Source organism: Herpailurus yagouaroundi, unplaced genomic scaffold (assembly GCF_014898765.1).
Source record: "Herpailurus yagouaroundi ecotype Mexico unplaced genomic scaffold, PumYag 164, whole genome shotgun sequence".
Taxonomy (NCBI): Eukaryota; Metazoa; Chordata; class Mammalia; order Carnivora; family Felidae; genus Herpailurus; species Herpailurus yagouaroundi.
This window is the reverse complement of record NW_024412405.1, coordinates 21,051,448-21,064,460: the sequence shown is the minus strand read 5'-3', so window position 1 is coordinate 21,064,460 and position 13,013 is coordinate 21,051,448. Positions and strand designations below refer to the sequence as shown.

The following is a 13,013-nucleotide window of genomic DNA, read 5'->3' as shown; positions in this document are numbered from 1 at the left end:
TTTCTCCTTCCCTACACCATCAATCATATTTAAAATCTAAAATTCTGAAAGTTTATTCACCATTTAAAACCAAATGTATAAGAAGGTAGAGAATATGAGAAAAGAGAAACACACATACCAGAGAGTAATTTTTTTAACCATACAAACACAATATTAAGTACCGTTGAAAAGAAGAATTGTAGTGAGCCATTTTTGTATTTCTAAGAGCTGCAAGCTGAATAAAAGTAATGTGAAACTATTAAATGAGATGACCTGACCTGCTAAAAGCAATTTAAATCTCACTAAAGGAAACATTCAGCACTTTTCACATGTAGATAGAAATAGTTGTCTTCCAAAGGGTCAGTTATGTTACAAAGACTAAAACATATGGGGGAATATCAGAAAATTGCCCTTTGGATACTTAATGGAGAACATTATAAGTGACCTTGTGCCTAGCGAATTGAGTCTGAAAAGATTCAATCAGCTGGCACTGGTGAGCATAATACAATTTTTTAAAACTTTAATACCTAGTTATTTTCAGCCAGAAGGCAATTATTTTTTTCCTGGTAGAGTAGGCATTTTGTGGATCCTGTTTTAATTTGTGACTCCAGAATATATCAGTTTTTTGAATTACAAATTTGACCAAAACCTGTCATGAATAAATACATTGATATACTTACCCTGAATATATCATAGCTTATACATAGAAATATATATGATGCAAAATTATTTTGTTTTGTGTCAAGTAATATATTGATAGTCTATAATTCAAATTATCAGAAAGTAGTGTTCATTAAAAATTTATTCTAAGGGAAAGGTAAAATAATGGGTTGTAGTTGTAAAATACATAATAATATAGCTACTCAGGAAAAGAATCAGAAGGAAAAAAAAAGAGCAAGAGAAATGAAAACATTTCTTGACAAATACCTATTTCATAATGGATCTGCAAAGCTAATTGTGAAAGCTTTCTTCATCTACATGAAAACAGCAAATATCAAATACTGGGTTTCTCTAGTTTACATATCCTCATATTTTATGTATGGCAAAGTATGCAATGTGAAATACATTTACCCCTCTGGGACATGTCTAGCTCTTTCAAGTTCAAATATGCATCCTAGATTATGTTTCTAAAAGTGTTTACTGTTTTGAACTGATTCATGTGATATCTTAAAACAAATGTCACTTTATTCAGGATACCAGACTATAACCTCTTAAGGGCAAAGTATTTTGTACATATCCAGGAGATCTGGGACACAGGAGGCATTCAATATTTATTGGTTGAATGTAAACAGTATATGAATTAATTTTAAAATATGTAAAGATTGTCTTATAATATTAATGTTTCTATTTTTACTCTGAGAGTTCATCTGAGAAGATATATCATCATGTAATAAAAGAAAAAAATGAATTAGGATGGTTTCACTCCTGATAATTATTACCTATGGGACATTGGGCAAGTCACATAGCCATTTGAATTTTAGTTTCCTCATTTCTAAAATGTAGTTCGTATTTATTTTTTTAATTCTATTCTGTCTTCCCTGGGTTCTTATGGGTATATGTGTAAAGTTACCTTTTAACCAAAAGCTCCAATATTTTTTGGAGAAAATACTCAATTTGAAGATCTTTGAAATTAAAGCTTAAAGTACAAAATTTTTGAAAGTCTTCATTTTTTATTGCACAGAATAATTACATCTATGTGCTATGTAAAAATTTCTTTTTACCAACTATGTTGCCTGGTATAATTCTGAATATAGTTATTTATTAAAAATATGCTTGCTTGGCATGTCTTTGAATGTTTGCCTGAGATTCAAAAGGCTGTTTTAAAACTAATTAATTTTATATACTTTCCCACATTTTGCCTCATCATGACTGATGTGTTTGATAGCAGTTCCACAGTTTGAAGAAATAATGCCATATAAAATTCTAGTGTTATTATTCTGCCAAGTTATTTAGTACATCATATACAAAATCTAACATTTTAGTTCCTGAAGTAACTTATGTAACCTTACACCCGTAAACTTTTTACAAGCATAAGTACATAGAGACAAATACATATTCATTCTCTTAGTTCTGCCTTTAAGTGACTGTATTCTTCACAAAGCCCTGTGATTTTCTTTTATGAACTGCTATCCTGTTTGATTCTTAAAGACTTTCATACACAATAAACTTATTTGTTCCAAAATCTAAGCATGCTTTTGTAGGAGTTCAATGTAAGGGAAGATAAATGTCTGTGTTGAAAGAACAAACTTATCCATATCTCAATGAAACCTTAAAACTCATCAATCTGAACAAAAACATCTTCCCCTCCCTCTGTTAATGGTGAAGCTCTTGGAGGCTTGGAGGGGGTTTAATTATTGCACTGCTGGCTAAAATAGTACATTTGACTAGTAATTATTCATATAATTATATTTGTTGAGTATCTTCTGTAAGCCAGACACAGGGCTAGCTGACAGGAGTAGATTGATAAATGAAAGAAACCCGATCCCTACCTCAAATGGTAACCCATAGTTTCCTGTGAAAGACAAATAGTACGCAAAGAAGTAAACAACTAGCTGTAACTGTAATAAATTCTATAAAGGACAATATAACATGCTTGGAAAATGTGTATTAGGACCACATGGCCTAGTCTTAATAGCAGGGAAACTTTTCGTGGAAAAGTGGCATGTAAATTAAGATTTGGATTGATTCTTATTTTGTGATGGAGATTATTACAGATGCTTCTTTTAAAATGATATGTCATTTTCTTCCTCAGTTTTAATTGTTCTTTTATCCAAATTTAGTTATAAATAAACAATTTAAAAATATTATTATTTAGGTAAACCTTTAAGGATGCTATAATATTTTACAAAAGCATTAAAACCTCCATTCTCAGGAGCCAACAAAACAAAGAAATTTAAAAAAAGAGGCAGATAAACTGCACCAGATTTGGTGTATCATTACAGTGACGGACTTGGGAAATATCCTATTCCTGATTGTGAATCTAGACCGTTAACCAATACAATGATTCAATGATAATAATCAGGAGAAAGACCATAGATATTTAATAATTGACTCATTTAAATGTGTGCACCATTGGGGCACCTGAGTGGCTCAGTTAGTCAAGCGCTGGACTCTTGATTTCCACTCAGGTCATGATCTCATGGTATGCAAGTTCGAGCCCTGCGTGGGGCTCTGTGCTAATGCCACCCTGCTTGGGATTCTCTCTCTCTCTCTCTCTCTCTCTCTCTCTCTCTCTCTCTCTGTCTCTCAAAAATAAATGAATAAACATTAAAAACCGTGTGCACCATTAACTTTACATAACATTTAAGATTAATTTTTCCTCTTTATCCTCAAAGTTAATTCTAGTTCCTGAAACTTGTGCATCGTATCTGTTTATGTACTCTGTAAATTGTTCCTTGCAGAAAACATACATTTTCTACCATTTTAAGTGGATTATATAGTTGTACTGTCTTTGGATTTGTTCGTGAATGGTTTATTATGTGTTTGACAGTTTATATCCTTAGGACTATATGTTGACTTCATGTATTTAACAGGAAAATCAAAATATTAATTATTTTATTTATCTAATTATTTCATCACATGGATTTATTATATTCATTAAGAATTTGAACTCACTAAGTATGAATTAATTGGAGTTAACATTTGGATAATTTGCAAATCAAATTGTTTTATTTCACATGTTTTTTATTTAAGACTTTTAATTTTACATTGAAAGCACTGGTGAAAAGCTTAACTTTTAAAATTAATTGATTTGCTATTATTTTAGAATAATCCAACAGAAATCATTTTTTTAATTTTGAAAGCCTTCACATAATTAATAGCTTTAGCTAATGGGCACGAATGACTAAAAATGGTTTTTCAAGTAAGTGCAGCAGTTAGGTGAGAAGACAGGAATAGCTTGAAGCACATTTGCATCTGGACGGAGAAAAAAATTGATTCATATTCTCTGCACTTGTTCTAATTCCTCATTTTCTCCTCATCCTATATGAGGTTGATTAAATTATGCCCTCGTGACAAATAGTCTCTTTAAGCCGTCATTCATTTAATGGGATAAAATAGTCCTAATAAGGGATATGGGTCATTTGTCATCTTCTCCAAACTCCCATCTGTGTGAGGGGCTGTCCCATAGGTTCTGCATGCTTGTGAGTCCTTGTGATGAAGGGAAAGTGCAGGCTGGGAGAGGGTGCTGGTGGATTACTCTCAGGTGGCTGACGGCATTATTAGAGAATACCAACGAATATGGTCAGGCTCTGTCTCAACCCTAAGACAGAGGAAGTCTCTGATCAAACAATCCATATGTTTGGGGGCTCTGCTTTCAGACCGATGGACTGGGAGCACTGCTTTAGGAGTCAAAGCCATCTGCATGGATTTGAGATATGATTTTTAGTGAGTGGAGAAGGGTGGATTCAGAGCTTAGTTAGAAACATACTTAAGACAATAAATAGGGGAAAAAGGAACACAAAGAATTAGATAAAATGAGAGGAGATTCTAAAATCAATGGCAAATTTTGATGACCTATTATGTTCTCTGAATCAAGTCCAAGAGATTTTTAACTCAAATTAATTTTCATTGGATGTATACCATATACAAATAATTATAATAAGCATACACCCATAAAACAAACAAACACAAAGCATGAACTCTCCTGGAGTTTATGATCTGCAGAAGAAAGCATACCTACAGAATAATCATTAGGCCAGAGTAAGAGCTATAGAGATTTATGCAGAGGCCATACGCTTCATGATTATAGGAAATATGTCTCTTTGGTCATCAGTGTATCTCCAGGACCTGGCACTCTGTGGATTTACAGTGATATTCACTGAGTTAAAATGAAGATATTTAGGACACATTGTGATACCAAACTTTAAATACCATGCTAAGGAGTAATAGTAGGGCTGGGGATGGATATAAGAGATGGTACTTTTTCATCTTTTGAATATACAGTCAATTCAAAGGTGGCTTCTGAAGGCTTGACTGACACTGCCCAGCCCCCGTTAATGTCTGTTGTGCAGGATACTGCATTCGTGTTGACACACGCCTTCTTCCTGTCGTGTGGTATCACTAGAGTAATCCCTGGTGTTATTCATAGCCTTGAGCTGACTTCTTTCATTTGTGGGTTCGTAAGACCACTCCTTTACCATATTTGGCTACACACTTTAATATACCTCATAAAAATTCTAATTTATCTATCAATTTTATACCAATTTTTATAACAATTTTACTAACAACCTCATTTTTGTTAAGTCCAATCGCTCAAGCAAATGTTCTTGAGCAGGAGCTGAGAGAAAAGCGAAGTGATAGAATCAGAGCCTTGCAGAACAATACGATCTGAAATCAGATGTTCCTTTGCATCCTCTTTGGTCTTGGGTCCTTCCATTTGTGTTGTTTTATCTATTTATTTATGTATTCATTCATTCATTCATCCATTAATTTTACTTTTCCAGGACAAAAATTATTTATCTTGTCACCATGGGTGGGCTATAGATGGTCCATGAGCACTTTGAAAGATACATAGAGATTAATATGAATATTTTACGAGGAAGAGTAGACAAGGATATTATAACTTTCTCAGGATTTCTGTGATTCGAAATTTAGGAAGTAAAAGGAATGAAGGAAGAAGTAAAGGCAGAAAAGGAAGAAGGGAAGGACGGGAGGGGTGGTCCAGAAAAGAAAACGGCCGCAGAATATAAGAAAGCCTATACAGGATAAAGTAAACATTTTAAAATATGATGTGATCAGTTATAGCAAATATCTCCAAGTTTTAGCTAAATATCAAGTAAGAAGTTTATTTGTGAAATTTAAAGCAACTTCACCAAAGGTGAGAGGAATGTTATTGAAAGGAATTTAAAAATGTAAGTTATTATATCACTTTAAAATATCCCTTCAGTCACTTTTTATTATTAAGAAATAGTTCAGTTATGATCAGGTAATTCCCGTTTTTTTTGTATAGGAACACAGCATTTTAGAAGAGTTTAAAAACTTATTCAGGATGTGTATGAAAATGTAAAGCCAGAAACAGAACTCTAGTCATGTGACCAGTAATTTCTTACTCATATCACTACAACTCTCATCCTGTTATAATAGTTAAATTTGGTTTATTCACATTTTTCTTTGGTTTAATTCACTTTACTTAAATTCACAGTAACTTTCACTATTGAGGATGTGTGCCAAAAAACAGTCTACTTTTTTGGCTGTACCCATATGAACAGACTGCTTCTTTGATAAAACAGAACAAATCAAAAGAAAAAAAAAAAGCACGACTTGATCAATGTACACTTGGGAGAAGTTCACAGTGTACAAATATAACTTTAAACCAGGTATTCAAACTTGTACAAATGAAACCTCAGTAGCATTCACTCCATTGAAGATAAAAATCAATAAAATATGTTTAATCTGGAAGAACTGTGCCCCTTTGATTGTGTTACTTCAAAAGGTGTTGAAATTATGCAGAAGCAACAGTTTCATACATTTTTAAACTATTTTCAGAAGTTATCATGCTCTGGGATTATCTGTTCTTCTTCAGGTTTTTTGAATCATTATCCAAAATGTTTAGTAGTTTTCATCTTTCATCCTCCTGCCATGACAGTTACTTTATGACATAGTTAGACACCTGCTTCAGGCATGGCTTTCCTCATGAGTAAGCTGACACCTAAGAATTATTTTAAAGGTAACAGGTAGGCCATCTTTGTTTAAAAAAATCTCTTCATTCCTTGTGACAAATACTTGGATTCCATTAAATCATTTACTCAAATTACACATTGCTAGAAATGAAAACTGATGGGCACATTTACAAATCATTTGTCCACTAGCATGAAAGAGTACATGTATTTTTCCCTGAAAATGTATCTTTTATAAGAATTAGGAGGCCTGGCATATGTGGAGAATGGGGTTGGAAGTTATTTCAAGGTTTAGTGTGTTTTTGAAAGCTATGAGGTATCAATCAGCCACACACACAGACACAAACACACATACACGCAAAGTCCACAAGACATTACATGAACAGGAAATAAAATGAAAATGAAAACAGAATATGAACCAATGTTTTGATAATCGTATTATCATTTTATTAAAATTTTTCCAGTCTCCCCAAACTCCAAGAATTCGTTTCTTAAGAGCAATAAGCAATATCAACTCTATGGAAATAAGCAGGAAGTCAAGCATACAACAGACTTTGGATACACCCAATTTGTCAGCATTAATCCATTTTTATATAACTTTGTCAATTTAACTCATACACAAGATTTTTCAGAAGCTATGGAGTTTGCAATCCACGTTACCCTCACATTCTTCAGGACAGTACTGCAACACTGGTGTCATACCCCATTCTTTTTCTACTTCAGGGTTATCTTTATTTGGATGTAATACCAGGCAGGAATGCTTTAATCACAAGTCACAGAAGAACTGAGTAACAGAAACTCATGATTTTCTCATGTAGGGAAGGAAAAACAGTTTTCCCTCACTCTTTTGAATTCTTAGCTGTGAAACCTATAATAAAACCAGATTAACAAGAGAAAAGCAAACAGAAGATTGTTAACATGTACACCTAATGTATACACGGTCAATATCCAGGAAAGAACAGGTGTAACTCTCTGAAGTGACTTACATTTAAGTTTAAATATCATCTTAATAAGGACAGGGGTGTGGGAGATGTACATAGACCCCTTGGGGGAGAGTAAATGATTTTTAAGAGACACAAATCGCCCTCAGAAAAGCAGATGGGAGATATGATGGCTTGTGACAATGTCTGTCTAAGTGTGGTGTCCATTTCTGGTATCCTAGAAGCTGACTATGAGGAGAGTCAATCTTCCCTGGTTGATGAAACTCTTGAGGAGGGGATTTATGACAACTTAGTTTCTTTCGGAGGATCTGTTTTTAGGCAGATAAGGGGAATTCAGAGAAAGCCATTTGCTCCATTTTTTTAAGTGCCTACAGCTCAAAATAATCAGTACACCCAAGCAGCACATTCTGGGGGTGGGAGGCACATTTTCCTACCCTTCACTCACATAAAATTTGCAGGCAGTTGTTTGTAGTTTGGATGCAGCAGCCTTGTGAAATAGTTAAGGTACCAGACACCCCGTATGTGTTTATTCTGAAATCCTCAGAGACTTGAAATTTGTTCTATTATTTCACGATCACATGAAAATTGTAATTATCCTCTGTTATTGCATCCTTACATCGTGTTCAAAGAGAAGAAAAAAAGTGGACTGCAGAAATTAGTTATCCTCATGATATGTCTGCTATCAGAAAGCAATAACTTCCTACAAACCACTCTCTATGCCCTGCAGATTTCCCTTTATGCTGTATTTGCCAGAACTTGGTCACGTGGCCACCCCTGGCTATAAGGGAAAGTGGATACATGAATATCTGGTAGAGGAGAATGGGCTTACTATAATTGCTCAAGATTCATCAAGATATATCCCTGTGGTGAGGGAATTAGTGACCCTAAATGAAACTGGGCTTTAGTTGGCAAGGAAGGAGAGAGAGAGCAGCTTAATGTTTACCACAAATGAATATAATTCTTTAGAGGAAACTGATGGTTTTCCATTCTAAATATTTGTGATATATTACTCTGTTCTCTTGAAACCAATATAAAATATGAATAAATATATTGTCTCACTAAAATTTCAATGGTAAATAGAGCTGACCTAGTATTGAGGCTGTGGCAGGAGTGTTCTGCCATATCACTCCATCGCATTCCTTCATGAAGTTTTATTTCTTTGAGATGAGGAGACATCTGGATATATGCATTTCAACCAAGAAAGGAGAATGGTATTTATTTGCACATAAATTTGTCAGCCAGTAAGATAGTAACTTGAACATATGTTTCACATTTAATTCTCAAAATAATAAGTTAGACATTTATGAGCATATACATTTTGCATAGCAATAAATTGAGATTCAGAAATGTTAAATAATGCATCCTTATGTAATGTTTTATGAGTAAAAACATCAACAGACCTTAGAAGAGTTTCAATACATGAGTTCCTCTCACATCATTTGGAACACTTTCATATCACTGTACCAGATTTCACATTAATAGAGATTGTTTTCAGATCACACTTTTAATGATATCTGCTAAATGAATTAAGGTACGATTGGATATTGGTGCATAAACAAATATGAGCAAATAAGAAGATACGCTCCTTTGTTTGTTCATATATGACTTTTGAGCATGTAGTCGACTGTTTTAAACACTCAAAATACTAAAATCAATACAAATATATTTGATAAAAATCCCTTTTCCAAAAGGCCTTCAGGTTAGAGAGGTAGACAAAGGGCACTGCCATTTTTCATAAATATTATGGAAGGGATGTTCTCATGGTAGCATCAAAACAATGAGAGTACCTTCTAAGCCTGCCATGTGCTTCTTGGTTATTTACATATCTGAACAGAGACAGCTCTGTGTGTGGCAAGGATGGGGTGGGGTGTGGAGTTGCAGGTGGGAGAGGGCACTATAGTGGTATGTCCTGGCCATGGCAAGAATACTTGAAAACAGAAAGAGGCTGGAGATTACATGGTCTAGAGACCAAGAAACATTAGGATTTAAGTACAGCTCAAGTATAAATAGTACAAATAGGGATATGAGTATGGACAGGCATAAACGATCTAATACACTGTGTAGAGACTTTGGACATTTATTTTTCAAGGTTATGTGAAATCACAGGAGTGAGCTCTATTATACTTGTTTATTAGCTAGATTATTCCTGGTGTTTAGTAGAAAATGGATATGTGGTTAATCAGAATATAGGCAGGGAGACCAGTTGCAGAAAACTAGATAAAAGCTGTTGAAAATGACATGTGTGGGAGCGCCTGGGTGGCTAAGTGGGTTGAGCATCTGACTTCGGCTCAAGTCATGATCTCACGGCTTGTGAGTTCAAGCCCTGTGTCGGGCTCTGTGCTGACAGCTCAGAGACTGGAGCCTGCTTTGGATTCTGTGTCCTTCTCTTGCTCTGCTTCTCCCCTGCTTATGTTCTCTCTCTCTGTCTCTCTCTCTCAAGAATAAATAAACATTAAATATTTAAAAATAAAGAAAATGAGATATGTGGGTGGGTTCAGAGAGGGTAAAATGTCTAGATATAGGAGACTATCTCCACAACTCTATTATGCTTATATTTATTATTATTTTAAAATATGTGTTATATGTGAGTTTATAACTCTATACTCTAGCACTGTTGTTGTTCTTGCATTAGCCCTAGCTCAGAGTTCCTGCTCAGGATCCTATGTGTGATAGAAATATAAGCAGTCACATCTTCATTAAGTTCTGAAAAATTCTCAGCCTTTAACTCTTATAATGTTGTATTTCCCTCATTCTGTTAGTCTGAAATTCCTGCTCCACAAATTTTTGACAAAGACATTATGAGACTTTCTAATCCTGCAGTAGATTTTCATAAGTATACTGTGATAAGCATTGAAATAGCAAAATTATTTTTTAATTGTCAAGCGGGTAACTCTTGAAGAGGTGTATATTTTGATAATTTCTATTCTTCCCCTTTATGATAATATTAGGTCCCATATAATTTGGAGAGACGTCTAGAAGAGTTAGCGTTCTAACTTTTATTAGGAATTGGATTAACACAATTTCAGCACTTTGTAACATATAAACAATGGGTCCTACCATTATTTTAGCTTCTGCATAAAGGATGTAGATCATGAAAATCTGACCAACTTCATGTCTACCTGCCTGGGGAAATAGTTTACATATATCAGAGTTGTGTTATTAGTGTGGTCATCCATTTTATTCTACTTGGGTCTAAGACTAAGTGCTAGTTCTGAACTAGTGCTGAATGTGTGGGTTCTTTTATAATCACATATGCAAATTTATAAAAGTAATTCACAAAACTTCAAGTTTACAAATATCATGTAATCAAGATACATACAGATTTCTCTACTCGGAATGAATAATATCAATCCACACAATTATTATAATGAAATGTGGTTTCAATAGTAGCCTCCAGAAAAAAGTTTCCAAGTGCAATTACTTGATATCCACCAACACCACTACTCAACACCAATACTATGTGCTTCACCAAGCCATGTGGTTTTAGGGTTAGAACATTCACCTGACATGATTTTATTTTTGTGAGTGCCACACCCCTTTGCCTCTTCCTGAGATTTCTGTAATTTTCTGCAACCATAGGAAGCTCGGTATGGTTTTCTTTTTAGCTCTAATATGTTTGCATATAATCTTTTGGTTTTCTGGGTCACTTATATTTTCCCCAGCTCTCTGGGCCTAAGAGCTAGCAAGAAGCAACCCCATTCCCCAACCTCCCCACACCCGTACACACATGTACTTTCCTTGAAAGCCTATAGAGCCAGAGGCATAGTTTCCAACCACTGAATTAAGTCCTCTGTAATAGCCACTATTCTCTAGTAGTACCTGACAGAAAGTCGATGCAAACTAGCTCAAGTTCAAAATGAGATTTATTGGTTCACATATCCAGGAAGGGCAAAGGTGATACTGAGGTTGAATAGAACTGGAAAACTGAATGTCTTCAGGATTCTCTCTGCATTAGTCTTTTATGATTTCCTTCCTAGGTTATTTTAGCTGTATTTTAGAGCAGTCAAGGCTATCTGCATTAGGATATGTTGCTGGTAGTTCTGAATTCACACTAACAATTTCATGGCCTGTCAGGAAAAACCTTTCCCACTAGTTGTACTCACTAAACCTTGGAGAATGAATCAGGTATTCTAGTTTGGATCCTGTTCATCTCCTGAATTCGAGACATGGTTGGCATTTTTTTAACAGAATAAGAATGGGCGACACGTGAGACAAACCACACAAACACACAAGTGCACACACGTGTGTGCTTACATGAGTTCAAGAAATCTCCAGCTCCATACTTCCAGAAATTATCAGAGCTTCTGTGTCATCACCTTATGTTCTCTGGTTTGGCTTTCATCTTTCATTTACCTTTTGCATGCTGTAATACAAGTATTATAAAGGCTGTCTGTGGTGTGGGAACTTATTTTAATAAAACATACCTTTCAGGAATACTGCTCTTAATATTAATGCTTCCTCGAACAATCCTTTCCTTTTTTTTTTATTTTTTATTTTTATTTTTTTTTAATTTTTTTTTAACGTTTATTTATTTTTGAGACAGAAAGAGACAGAGCATGAACGGGGGAGGGTCAGAGAGAGAGGGAGACACAGAATCTGAAACAGGCTCCAGGCTCTGAGCAGTCAGCACAGAGCCCGATGCGGGGCTCGAACTCACATACCGCGAGATTGTGACCTGAGCCGAAGTCAGACGCTTAACCGACTGAGCCACCCAGGCGCCCCCAATCCTTTCCTTTTATCCTATCATCTGTTACAGTGTCTTCCACGTAAATACAAAAGAGACTTCACTTTTGCCTACTCTCTTATTACTGACATTCCTACATAAAAGGGTGCCAAATATAGCTGTGCAAGTTGGAAATGCCACATTTCTAGGGGGTGCTATTTACCTAGAGTATGAAGTAACTGGTTTCTCCATGAGTTCAAATATAATCAAATATTTATCCATTGTTATTGAAAATTGTTTAGTACAAGAATATAGTTAACTCCAAATGTTGGGTATTTAAGCTTTCTATTGAACATTCTTAGCCTTTGATACTCATGATATTCAAAGTAAGTTAAAAAGTTATTTCACTTATTGCCCAGTATTGGGTCTCTTATTCTTATAATATGCCCAAGGTTAAGGTCTTACACTTGAGTTCTTGGGTCATACCTGTTAACAGATACAAACCTTGTAGGAATTAATATTGAAAGTATGAATGCTAAAAAAATTCTTACCAATCTTTCTTTATTTTCATAAGGGATAAAGGAACAACCAATATCATCAGGAAATTCTAATAAGGCTGTGTTCATTTTTCTGTATTTCTGAACATTCAGTGAAACCCTGGGGATTTAAACATGAGTAGTGTTTTTGCTTTGTGTTATTAGCAACCTCAATATTTTCCAATGGCACTATAAAGCTAATACGTAACTCAAAGAATACTCTGGAATATTTGTTTTCTCTGTTGTTATCATTTTCCTACTTAATAATGTAGCTTTT

The 13,013-nt window shown here is 34.7% G+C and overlaps 1 long non-coding RNA gene across 1 annotated transcript in view; it reads right to left on the bottom strand.

Moving 5' to 3' along the window:
- Positions 1 to 11,321: 11,321 nt before the first annotated feature.
- Positions 11,322 to 13,013, bottom strand: part of LOC121037939 (uncharacterized) — a 47,245-nt gene continuing 45,553 nt past the window's right edge. Inside the window, exon 3 of the long non-coding RNA XR_005794070.1 lies at positions 11,322 to 11,900. This is a non-coding gene — a long non-coding RNA (uncharacterized LOC121037939). The remainder of the gene's footprint in view (positions 11,901 to 13,013) is intronic.